Here is a 13559-nt window from a genome sequence, read left to right on the forward strand (position 1 = left end):
TTTGCTACTCAATTTTAAAACCCTCCTGGAGTCAGGTCTTTAATTGGCGTTGTGATGTCTTACGTCATGATGTTGCGTCACCACGTGATGACGCTGTGCCATCACACACATCATCGCATATTGACACAATGTCATGGCATAATATTATCAAATTAAATTCATCAGCACTCCCTCAGGCTGGCCCTAGGAAGGGCGAGAGAGAATAAAAGATTTTCTTTGCTCTTGTCAACACTCCTTGGTCTGTAGGAGAGAATAGTAGACTTCACAAATCATTTCCTGGTCTCCTAAAACTTCCTGAATCTCAAATTAGGGATATTTGGAAGTTATAATGGAGAGTTTACATGGATGATTTTCATGGTTGTTACTTGCTTTGCCCCATAACTAATAACACTTGAATCCCATTTTAGAGATAAATATTTACATATGTTAGTCTCCTTTTTTTCAGGTCTTAAGATAGGATAGTGTTTGGGCTGGTGAAAAAAGGAAGCTAATTTTTTGGCTCCTCATTTCTTGCCCTCATCATCCAGCTTCTTCCAATTCTTTTTCCTCCTCCCTATCTTCTTCTTCTATAATGTTCTGAAATAGCAAGTAATAGAAGGGCAGGAAGCAGATGCAGTCGATAGTTTTGACTAGAAACATTTATATAAGGTTGAAGGGAGTGTTGAAAGCTGTGATAGGGGAACTTTTCCCATCGCAGCCTTGAAGACAAGCAGAGAGTCTCCATGTTAGCAGCATTATAAACATGGAGCATGTTGATGAGACATCTCTCATCCAAATGTTATCCAAATGATATCTGAATGTTACCTGAATTTACTTATAAACTTTTCCAAAAATATGTAGTTACTAGTCATTAAACACAACATGCAGCTTGTGCATACTGTCAGTGCATGACCTCTCTTTCATTAACTCAGTCACTGCGTGCCAGACACTGTTCTGGATACAAGGACTCATACTGAGCAGAAGAAACTGTCACCTTGAGGAACTCGCAAAGCAGTAAAGGAGACATGAGCAACAGATTTCAAGACAATCTGCTAAGAGCTCTAATGATGATAAAACAGTGTTCTGGAGACTCAGAAAAGGAAAGGAATATCTGGAGTTGCCGAGAGCATCCTACAAGAGAGGTAACATGTTTTGAATCTTGAAAATTGAATAGGCGGACGAGAAAAAAATTCCAGATTAAAAGGCAAAAGTCTAGACATATGGGAGACCCCAAAGTATTAGACTAATTCACCCTTTTGTAGCTGTTTTCTCAAAATTATCTGTTCATGGAAATGCTATTTTGAGAGGTTCTGACTCACACACTAACATTATCATAATCCTTCATCGTAATTACAAACAGCTTCTAGATGACTCTTAAATATACTACATCAATGCAGTAGAGTCATGTTTTAGGAGATCTTTCTATCCATGAGGCAAAATATGTTACTTCTCTCTTCAAAACCAAATAAAAATTGGAAATCAAAGTCACTTGTGTTTTCTTGAAAGCATTTGACTAGCCACAAAGATCTTGGTAACTTATTTTCTGGTATGAACATAAAGATGGATTAGAAAAATCCCTGCCAATGATTCATATTTTTAAAATAGGCATTGAAGAATATTTGTTTTTTAATATACTGTGGAAGAAACACCACAGCTCAGTCAATGCTAAGTGCTTATATATTCTGACATTTGGTGCCACATGAAAGCCACTGGTAGTATTTTCTTCTGCTACCGTAATCCTCAAGAGGGGTTTAAAAACTAGACATGACAAGAGAATAAAAACTCTAGGGAATTTCAGCCCCAGAAGACTTGCCTTCACCTTCCTGAGAATTACACGATGTTGAGAGGCAAGTTATCAAACAAGTTTCTAAAATGTTGTTTCTAAGCTACATATACACATATCCTTCTGGAAGTCAATAATTATTTAAGTGAAACGATGAAATCTTTAATACCTGGTTATATATGCATTAACATATCTATTTTATAAGATGATAAAAAGCAGAGTATTAGCACCTAGACTCCAAAAGACATGCAATAAGCAATAATTAGAGAGAAAGAGAAGATAATTGCCAAATACCAATCCTTTTCTATATATAGAACATATAAAATGTTATCATGAATAGGATAGTAAAGAAACAAGATATGATGAAAACTTACTTCAATAAGTGATACATTTTAGAAAATGGAATATGGAGACTATGAGGGAAACGATCTACAGAAGATGGGCACTCAGTGGTATACAACAGTAGGCTACGGAGTTAATGAACTTCCTAAGACTTCTTAAGAATTTTAAGTATGCCTTTTCTAAAAATTCCAAATACAGAAGAAAAACAAGAATAGCAACATCAGAAATTCCTTGTTTTTACAGATTTGTTCAGATCGATATTAATGTACTTTTCACCCAGATAGAATTCATTTCATGCAACAGATTCCATGTGACAAAATTTTTTAACTCAATGTATATCTTTCAGAGAAAAGACTCTTTTGTAATAATCACCCATAACCTGCTTGTTTTACAAGTTCAGAGTTCCATATACTGGCTTTCTCAAATTGGAACTCATTTGTGCAAATACATCTCAGTTATATAGTGATAGAGTGGGCCTGCAAGTCGGGGCTGGAAGTGTTTGCATGGAGTCTGTCCGCCTCCATATTCTACACCTACATTGAGATGTATGTGCTACACCTATATCTGAGACAGGTATAACCAACACCTGTACTTGTTCCTCTTACCCCCAGATCTTTTCTTCTACTTCTTGAGGACTTTTCAGATTTCCATGAACTAGAGCAAAACAGCCCACAGGGAGATTTTAAATTTTATTTACCTTTGTGAGTAATTTTCTTTAAATTATTGAATTCAGGGAAAGGGAAAGGTAAAAGCACTCCCTTTTATTAAGGACCTACTAGCAGCTAGAAATTGTGATAGATGCTTTGCATATATTAGTTAAAAATTCAGTCGCATCTTTAATGATCTTGAAGAGGAACATGATTATTAACCAATACAAACTACAAAATTCAGTTGTTTGAATTAATCCGATAACTCATCATTTTTTAACAATAAACACTTTCACATTTGTAAGTGCCTCTATGAGCTGGGCACTGTTACTTTAAAACTAACCCCACCTACTATCATTTTCCCACAGTTTCTAGATAAGTGGGCATGGATCAAGTTACTAACTTGATTAATAACCTCTGGTTTGAGGGCCCTCCTAGTGGAATACTCCACCCCAACTCCATCTTCCTCTCCCCATATCCTCTTTCTCCTGCTAATGCTTACAGACATTCAAGTTCTGCCATGTCCCCCACACCCTATTATACCATCTGGGGTGTCTGCTGCCATTTCTATCCTACCCTTACTGATGACATGGACTTTATCAATGCCATCCCAGCTCCCACCTCGTCACTTCCAGAGATCCAGGGCTGCAGATGCCAACGTTGGGGAGAATGCTTCCCCACCAGAATGAAAATGATCTACTGCACATCCATATAGCATATACTTGCTTTTTCACAATAGGAAGCAAGGGTCCCAGATGTGAAAAATTGAAGAAAAAAGGAAAAATTGAAGTTGGGGGTTGGTGGACCTCAATTTCTGAAACACCTTCTGGCCACCTGTTTCCAGCCTTTCCCAAGGTCCCTTCCCAAGGCCAATCCCAAGGAACTTAGACAATCAGAGCTTCAAAGGAGTGGGGAGGCAGGTGGATGAATTGGCTAAGCCAAGCTGTGCAGGAGCAGAGTCCCAGCAAATCTTGGGAAACATATGACAAAGAAAAGCTACACCAAGAGAGGAGTTACTCCTGATGCAGCACGCAATAGAAAGCCACTGCTATTTACACAAGAAGTAATGGTGTAATGAAAGTGGTATTGTGGAAAGATTCAGGAGGAACTGGAGAAGGCCAACCGTTGCAGTCAGAGCTGCCATGATACTACGTGAAAGCTGGGGTTAGGCTGGTGGTAGGAGATGTGCAGGGAGTGAAGGTCCCACAGGAGACATTTTCAGATAAAAGTCAGGACTTGTGAACATAGTGGATATAAGAAATATTGATTGGTACTGGAAGACAAATACAACTTCAAAGCATTTTAGCATGTGAGATGGGAAGAATGTTGGGCTACTGACAGAAATGGGGATGTCAGGTGATTGTGGTGGTGGAGATGGCGGAGGAGGAAATTAGTTTCATTTTAGATGTGAGCAGTTTGAGATGACAACAGGGTACCCAAGTAGAATTCCCATGTTGATTGTCACTGTCATGGTTCCAGAGCCCACAAGAGAAATCAGAGATAGAGATGGAGGGCACCTATTTTCTGAGAAGAGGCTCAGCACAAACCTTTTCAATGACTATTAAAATTCCCAGCCAGAATGAACCAAACACATTCATTCACCCATTTAACAACAACAACAAATTAAAATGTCTTTCCTTGTGAAAAAGAAATGGGTTTTTCTCTTTCTTATCCAAAACCTAATCTGCCAAAAATGGTTGAAATCCTTCACCACTCTGAAACTTTTACTGAAAAGCTTTGATTGGTTGAAAGAAAAATTCATCAAAAAAGAGATAATTCCTTTAACACTCCAGACTATAACTTGATGACTTTTTTTTCACAGATTTCATTAATTGGTTTTTCTTGATGTTTAATAGGAGCAAAGTCATCAGGGTGAAGAAACCTTATGTCATTTATCAGCTTCCTCTCCAGAGCCCTGAGAACACCTGACGATTATTTCAATCAAACTGATCATTCGCTGAACACGTAATCATGAATAATTTAGTAGAGCAATAGATCTATTACTTAATATAGTGCTAACCTTTTATAATGCTTCCACCCAGGGAGAGGACTAATATGTGTGTCACAGAATAACTTATATCAGGCCTTAGCTTTTGGAGGTAACATTGTGACTCATGGAATACCTAAACACATGCAATTATAAACCACATTATGGGAAAATAGTTAACCTTTGTATAGCATTTAGGAGTTTACAAAGTACTTTCTCAGAAATTATCTCATCTGATGCTCACAACAACCCTGTGAGAGAGGTATTATTAACCTGACCTGTTTTACAGGTGAAGACAACAAGGCACAGAGAGGGGAAGTGATTTGCTTAAAGCTGCCTAGCTATTAAGTGGGGGGGGCTGAGATTCTCCCCCCAAAATCTGTGCTCTGTCTTCTGCACCATGATTCTCTTCTGGCATGATAAATACCAATGCCAACAGACATTTTAAACCAGGCTCTGTCCTTCACACACAGTTCCAACAGACTATCCATGCTGTGGCTCTGCTCTCCTCTCTTTCTTGGCCATCTCCTACTGACGGCCAAGGGTTCTCACATGAGCCCCTACTAAAGGAGCATCATAAGCTACCACTTCCAGAGCAAAAACCCTTATTTTCACACGAACTAAATCACATGCAAGCATTTCTGCAATGTATACCCATCATCTCTGTAGCCAAGGAAGCCACACATCTGGCAGTAACAGGTGCTGTATTCTGCTTAAAATGATTCCTGCCATGTGACAGTGCATGTAAACAACAAACAGAATCCTATCCAATCAAGAATTACTCTTTATTTAAAATTCTTAAAGGAGACTTGCCTCACTGTAAGCTAATTTTGTGAGGGTTTGTTTTACCCATTCAATATTTAGCTTGATTTGAGAAACTATCTGGAATATTCTTTATTAGGTTTCTCTCTCTCTCTCTCTCTCTCTTTAACCAAGACTGCCTATAATGGATAAAAGCAATGCTTTACTTCTACAATCTGCTCTTGAGAGTTCCTCATTATGCTTAAATGTCTCCCCTTTGTTTGAAAGGATATCCTGCATTAGATGCAAGCAATTAAAAGTGTCATTAGATAAAACTGACATTTCTGTTATAGCAAAAGTAAACTCGATCCAATTTAGAGCAGTCTGCCAGGTCCCTTCTTTACTAGTTAAATAAATCATTTTGTTACAATAATCTTTATTTTCATCTCAATCGTTATTATTTAATTTTTTTACATACAAATAACAACACTCCGAGGACCACGTAAAACTTGCACATAGACAAAGCTCCAGCAAAAGTGTCTTGTGATTTAGGGAGAACAAGGCGAGATAAGAAATTTATAATTGCACAGATTTAGGTATCTGTACAAGCTTGATCCCCTTGGACCAGTGAAAATAAACAACACAGCAGAATGCTTTCCCGCTAAATAAAACATTTACCCAAATATTGTCAAATTTGAGTTCTCCCCACCCCCTCATATTAGTCAAGGACAACTTCCCAAAATACCTGGTATTAACAGAACTCTTATAAATTGAAATTTTAATCACTTAGAATTCATACTCAAAAGACGTGGGTGGTTTGATAATCAAAATCATACCCTTTAGGGGAACTTGCAGCCAGAATCCCAAATTCAATTTATTAACATACTCAGCAATAACTAGAGAGTATTTTAGCAATTTGGTCTGAGGTTTCAAACCTGACAAGAGACAATAAGAGTGCCAGGCCCAGTGCTAAGGGGATTCTAGGCACGTTATCCAGATGGGGGCTTGTGGGGTGACCGACCATTCTGGGACGCCCGGGACTGTGAGAGTTCCCAGGACACAGGACTTTTGGTGGTAAAACCAGGACAGTCCAACAAACCAGGTTGGTCTCCTAGATTCAGGTTGAAGGGAAATTTCTAACTGAAACTGGGGTACACAAGGAGGGGGACTTGCTCCTAGGAACAGGCAAACGCTGCGTTACTGGAGCCAGAGCACAAGGTTGGAGCTACACTAGAGGCCTTGATGCAATGTCACGGAAGTATTAAACTAAAGCTTTTACTGACCCCCAACTGAGGACAAGATTGGCCCCAGAGAAGGATACAGGCTGAGCGTGCAGTTGGGGCACAGATGGCCACACAACAGGGCTTGGAGCAATATGGGAAGAAGATATCCAGAAGACCTTTCTTCACCTATCTTCTCTCCACGCTCTTCTGTTAGCCTGAGCCATGAGCTGTTCTCTTGCTTTCATTTAAACTGGGGTGCACCACTTTATACTTGAACATGTGTGGGTAGAGCAGAGCTCACATCGCAACACTGACATGAGAAGATAAGGATCGCACCAGAATTATAGGACTTCCCTGCTTTCCTTCCCCTTTAGATGGAAAAGTCTCTATGAGTTATTAAAAACACGTAAACTTAGTACTCAGTTCGAGTTTCCATTATACTGAAGCACTGTTCACTGGAAGGCAACTGAAGATCCTTTCTACTCTCTCCAAAGGCAGCTAGTATACATTGCTGCAGCTATTATAACCAATATGCAGGAACTTCCCCCTTGTGCTTAGGAAATCCTTTTCTCTGTAAAGATGGGAACCTGAGAATATGACTCGCTGCCAGGTGGCAGTTGTACAGTTGGAGTGAGCAGAGGACAGAACCCCAAGGGAAAAGAACTGTCAACGTTCATCTCTTCCCAGCAGAAGGTTCCTCTCTCAGAACTAAACTTTAGTGATACTTGATACACTGATTTATTTCACTAAAGGAGACAACATTCCTTCACAAATGAACGGCAATGTGGTGTCATGATTAGGAGCACCCATTTATTCCACTTGTTAAATGTAGGATCTTGGTTTGTCTTGTAACCTCTCTGAGACAAACTTTCCTCATCTGAAAAACGGGCGGTAGAGCTCACAGTTTGCAGGGCTTTTGTGAGAATTACACAAGATAACAAATGTGGAATGCTATGCATGACACTAGAAGATCTTCAACAAATGTTAGTTATTTTCCTTTCCTTTTTCTCTGCCAATATCCTGTCTGCAAATGAACAAATAGGTCACTCAGATTTGGAAAAAATGTTCATTATCACCACTTACTACCAATCTCAGTACCAGTATGATGGGAACTAATTCAGTTCATTTTCTTTGTCTTTTACATTTATCTTAGCCTTCAAAATCTAAATGTCTTTTTGAAATACCATTTATCAGAATAAATGGGTGTCTGGCAGAGACAACCTGATATTTGTACTTGAAAAGTTCTGAAATGCACTTGGACAATCAATTCACTTATGTGTGTGTCTATCTATAAGTAAGCGTGTTTCTACACAAGGATCATTATATCCAACAAGCCCCATTCTGAGCACCTCACTGGATTTGATTGTCCTCTAAGCAAAATCATGATTTTCAGGTAGAAGGGTGAATACTATACTTTAAAAACCTCTGAAGTTGATTTTCACTTATATTACCAACACAAGCATCAAGTGGAAGATGACAGAGAGTTCACCATCATTTTTGAACAATAATAAAAGTGACAGAAATCAAGAGTTCTTTCTGTAATCAGGCATAAAAGTCAATACAGTCAATATTTCTGCCCACATCTTCTCCATGTAAAGACTTTCCAAGTCACTATAAACCAGGATGCATCACAGAAGCTTGCTGAAAAAAGAGAGCTAGCACAGGAATTATTTTCCTTAATTTTGATGTTTATTACAGCTGAAAATTAAGAGCTATTACCATATGCCAGGGACTGACCCAAGAGCATTATATATATATATATTACATGAATTGGTTCAACTCTCACAATAATTCTGTGCTGTGGAACTATGATTATCCCCATGTTACAGATGAAGAAACAAAGCCTTGGAAAATAGCCCGAGGTTGCAGAGCTGGTAACAGCAGAGATGTGACTTGAACCTTTGTCTATCTGACTTCAAAGCCTATACTCTCTACCCATTAAACTGTATAAGATAAGAAAGTAAATTTTTCTCCTTTTTGGTAATATTTTAATTCTAACCAAGAATGATATTGGCCAGCTAATTTCATCTTAAGGTTCTAATAGCATTAAATGATGTATCATAATTGGTGCCTTGGCTTTTCCCTCCAAATTAGCCACGTACCAGGATCTGTAGACTGTGTTTTCCATGAGTTTCAGGCTCTGGATCACGCTTACCATCCTACATAAAATAACATCACTGCCAAAGAGGTTCTTTCTCCTGACTAACTTCTTAGACTTGACATAAGTAGTTTAAGCAAATGCCCTTTAATGTTCTCTTCATCACGGCTAGGGAAAAAAACCTAAAAAGCTCTGAGTTTTATTCAGTTCAAAAACTGAATCTCAAAAGATTTGAAAAAATGTTCTCATTTTCAATTCAACTTTCAAAGGTCTTTAATGGTTAATTTGATATCCTAGAGTATTCAGCAGTATCCCTTAATGAGCTTAAAACCAGACTTTTTTCTTACAGACTTCGTCTTCAGATAAAGATTTAAGACCACCTCATCCTGCCTTCTTTGTGCGTTGATGTCATTAGGCTCAGTCAAAGTCAAGCATGAAGGTGAACAGATAATAATTTAAGACCATTTAGAGCTACGTTCTCTGCATCACCCACAACAAACCTCTTTTATTAGTCCCTGACGGGGCCTTCATTAGTTGGAACAGATCAAAAACTAGGTGGAAATAACCCTGCCTGGCAACTCAGACATCTTTCCTATTCCTCTTCTTATTTGCAGAGGTCAGTTCAGAGATAATGGGAAACTGTAACTCAAAAGAGAATGTTGTCTCTGAATGTAAATTAAATTAATACATTAAAAATATGGTGACACAGTTGAGATTCATGATTGACTCTTTCTATACTTCTTTTTTCTTTTGGCAGAACTAAATCACTTTGGCCTCCTCTCTTTTCAAGATATTTCGAATTGAATTTCAGACCCCCAATTGAAACAGAGTATGGTAAAGATAGAAATACTAGTCTTTCCTTATCAGGATTTTCTCTCTCTGTTCCCACATGCCCAGCTTTGCTATGAGTGGAATGCCACTGGTATTGCTGATAAATTATCTCCTGAATTCATTGACTTCTCTCCATTCCCTTTGATCACTCAGTTCTTACTCAAGCTGTCTTCAGGGCTGCTATTCTGCCCATTGAGATATAGTAAGGCTTATGCTCTGCTTCCAGGGCTTTCATCTAGCTTCCCCCATTCTGTCCAATATATCCATGCCTCCCTGCCCATGCTCACCTGCTCGATACCTGGTTTACTCAAACATCACCCTGCCCAATCTACATCTACCCAATCAACTCTCTAGTCTTAGCAAGCCAACCGTTTTCCCTTCCTTCATTTTCATCACACTTGCATTTGAGAATTTCAAAAAGCTCTCCCTGTCTGGGTAGGCTTTTCATTCTCGTTTTACTGAGCCACTTCCTTCACAGCCACAAAGAGTTCTTGTGTGCTCGTCTCTCCCAACAAGACGCTTTGAGAGTGCTAACGTATTTCCAAAAAGCTTCTCATTACCTATAAAATGTAATCTCCTGTGCCTGGTATTTAAGGCTTTCCAAGGTCTCGCTGTGTTTCTGGATATTTTTTTTCCCCAGACACTCCAGATTATATTGATCTCCTTTTCTCTGAAACGTTTTAGCATTTATATCTGTTTCATTTGTTCTCAAACTGAATTACATGCCTCCCTGCACTGTTTCATAAGGGTTTTATCTGTGTCTCTTGCCTGTCCTACCAGCAACTAAATGCTGAACCCTCATATTATATTTCTTTCGTAGCATGTGGCTCAACACCACATGCATCATAGGCACCCAACAAATGATTATTAATTCAGCAAGATTGAATGAATGAAAGAATGAAAATATAGTGCTACCTCAAAACATTAAGAACCACGAAGAATGTTCATAGAGAGGTAAAAAGTACAATTTAGCACAGAAAGCTCTAGGTGTTTTTCCAGCCCACGTGATAAATCTTAAACATTATTTTTAGACAGTTCTTGAAGAAGAGTGAGATAAGGTCAAATGCTGTTCTACTTCCCTTCTTTTATTTTGGCAGAGGACCAGGGGAGGTGAAGCTAGCCCACCGACTGCTTGCAAATAAGCCATTTTTTTCTTTTTTTCTTCTTCCTTCAAAAAGCAGTATTCTATAGAGACAGCTCCTAGAGGAGGGGAGGGAAGGTGAGGGCAGAATAAGAAGGAGCGAGAAGTCAGTCATTCATCACTGCCACAGCTGGAGGAAGGCAGCCTTCCTCTGCCCAGAAGGCAGGAACAAACATCATTGCCTTCCGGGCCACTGAGCAGACCTTTGTAGGGGATAAAACTTCTAGGGACTGGAGGGACCTAGTAGGGGAGAAATCACTTAACAGCTGAAGAGGGTCAGCCACACAAAAGGCCTTCAGGGTGGAAGCCCAAATGCCTCTGGGTCAGTCTGACCACATGAACAGAAAGAATGGAGTAATGGACCACGACTCCAAAGGAAGCAGATGAGTACGCACAGAGAAAGACAATCTACCTCCCATCAGGGAAACCCCAAAGATGCCTGTTCGGGGTGTTTATGATGGGAATGGGTTTTGAGAAGATGAACACTTTCAAAGGGGTTCAGTGGCTGCCGTTAGCCTAGAAGGTTCCGTTTACTCTTTCAGGATAGGTGAAAGTGTGGGCCAAGAGATCTCATTTTGTGTGATTGCATGGGCTGGATGGCTTGGTTTTCCCAAAGCCTATGAAATTAAAGCTGACCCAGAAAGATTGGTTTTAGTAGAAACAGCACGAAAGCATTTTGTGTTCAACCTTTATGAGCTACCCAGGCTCTAAAGCAGTCATGGGAAGGGGTCAACCCACCAGATCAGGGACCCGAGAAAAGACCCAGCCCGGATTCTTGAGCACAATCAAAGTCTCCCTCACACATTTTTTATGCATATGGTAAGACTGTGCTCCTCTAATTAGACAAAAAAAAAAAAATGCTGTCAGGTATGAGTCACTAGTTCTTAAATAATTTGAAGTTTCTGTAATGAATTTTTGTCTTTGAAAAGTCTTCTGCAGATAGGACTGTAACATTAATAAAACCTTAGGTAACCAAAGGAGTATGTTTTAATTTCACTTTGTTTTCAGGGTTATAGAAGTTTTAGTGATGCTGAAATGTTTCACATACAAATTGCTGTAATGTGTTTGGTTTAATAAGACTTGGAAATGGAAGTAGTTGCAACTGATAAGCCCAGATGGCAATACAATAGTATGCTGAATTAATCTGATATTCCAAACAATATTGAACTTTTTCAACAATAGAAGGTAGCAATAAAATAATATTCTGATTAATTATAATCCAGAATATAGGCAACTTTTGTGGCGTGAAGGGAGGTTTTTGGGACTTCGATGTAAAACTCAGCCTTTTTGCCATTTATGAAAATTTAATTCCACATAGTCCATTTTTTACATTTCCAATTCTCATTCATGAATCACATCTGAGCATGAAATTGTGCAATATAGGCAAAGGACAAGGACAGCAGAGGGTCACAGATGTGTGTATTGCAAGGGAATGAGGCAGAGCGTTGTTCCTCCTCTGAGGACAGAGCTTCTGGGATGTCCCCACTTGCCTTCTTCTGGATGATGATCCTCAGCTTTGTACATCCAGCAACTTTTTTAAAAACCTGGGAACTGGTTCACACTAACCAATGCTCACACACTTCTGTATCATTTGAAATGAGAAGATGATTTGAAGACATGCCTCTTGAGATAACAAAAAGCATTCTTTCCCATTATGCAAGTTGCCTTGCCCATGGGGCCATAAGATTCTATCCAGCCTAGTAGCCTCTCACCTAACAATGTTGGATATACACTAACTGATTTCTATATGCTCTCCTCCCTCCTTTTAAATATTACACTAATTCTATCTTCTGTTGGGATGTTCTTCTCTTGAATGTTAGTACCTTCAACTCTGCCACCATTTTGAATCCATGGATACAGTCAGACTCTGTCTAGGCCTATATCCTGATCTCTTGATTGGAAATTCCGGAATTTTAGATACTACTCAGGTGCTCATCAGTGTCGCATTTACAAACACTCTCCTAGGTTGGGTGTTCCAACAGAAGGCCAGCCTCACCCTTTGTGTATTCTTTTTATCTAGTTTTCAGTTTTCTATCCAGGGTAATTTTTCCAAAAATAGTTGTAACTTGGTTGTGTTCATGGGAGGAGATGAGTTCAGAGTCTGCCTACGCCACCTTCTTGGCAAGATCTCTCTCAAAATAATCCCCTTTGTGTATTCTTGAAATTCATTTCACTCTCAGCATTATGGGTGTATTGCCTACTGCCAGATAGCTACACATAATGTAGGGGTCCCTACTCATTTTGTTTGAAGGCTTATTTTGTTTTCCCAAAGATTTCTGGGGTAGAAAATACTGCCCACAATCAGGTTCCTAGTGAAGACCTAAGTGGTAGAGATGGGAGATAGAATCGTGGCAGCCAGCATCTTACATTTTCACCAGGTGAGCCTTTAAACTCAATCTATAGCTTGCTCAGCTACAGATTGTGGATCCCTAATATGGTAAATCATGGGTAACAAATATTGTTTTCCACAGTAAAAGGTAGCATTACTTGGAGTTAAGCCTTAAATCCACTAGAATCAGATATTCCTCACGCTTACATAGCTAATGTACCACACTGCAGAAAATGTGGCTGTACAAATAGTTTAGTAAAATGAAATTAATTGATTCAAATAAAATTAGTGGAAATAGAATAATATATTCACTTGATAAATGCATTCATGTATTGTTTCCATTGGAAAGTAATGGGGGAAGGGCTATGACAACAATAGAGAAACCAGAAACAAATAGGGTTATTTGTCTCATTGTCCATGAGATAAACATACCTTCTTGGTTTTTGAGTGGAGTAAGG

The 13559-nt window shown here is 39.0% G+C and overlaps 1 protein-coding gene and 1 non-coding gene across 7 annotated transcripts in view; both read right to left on the reverse strand.

Moving 5' to 3' along the window:
* GRM8 (glutamate metabotropic receptor 8) overlaps window positions 1–13559 on the reverse strand; it is a 710606-nt gene that overhangs the window by 526676 nt on the left and 170371 nt on the right. The window lies entirely within an intron of this gene.
* On the reverse strand, window positions 60–142 carry MIR592 (microRNA mir-592). Its single transcript, NR_032829.1, has one exon. It is a non-coding gene; the product is annotated as a microRNA mir-592 (primary transcript).

Source organism: Equus caballus, chromosome 4 (genome assembly GCF_041296265.1).
Source record: "Equus caballus isolate H_3958 breed thoroughbred chromosome 4, TB-T2T, whole genome shotgun sequence".
In the NCBI taxonomy this organism is placed as follows: Eukaryota; Metazoa; Chordata; class Mammalia; order Perissodactyla; family Equidae; genus Equus; species Equus caballus.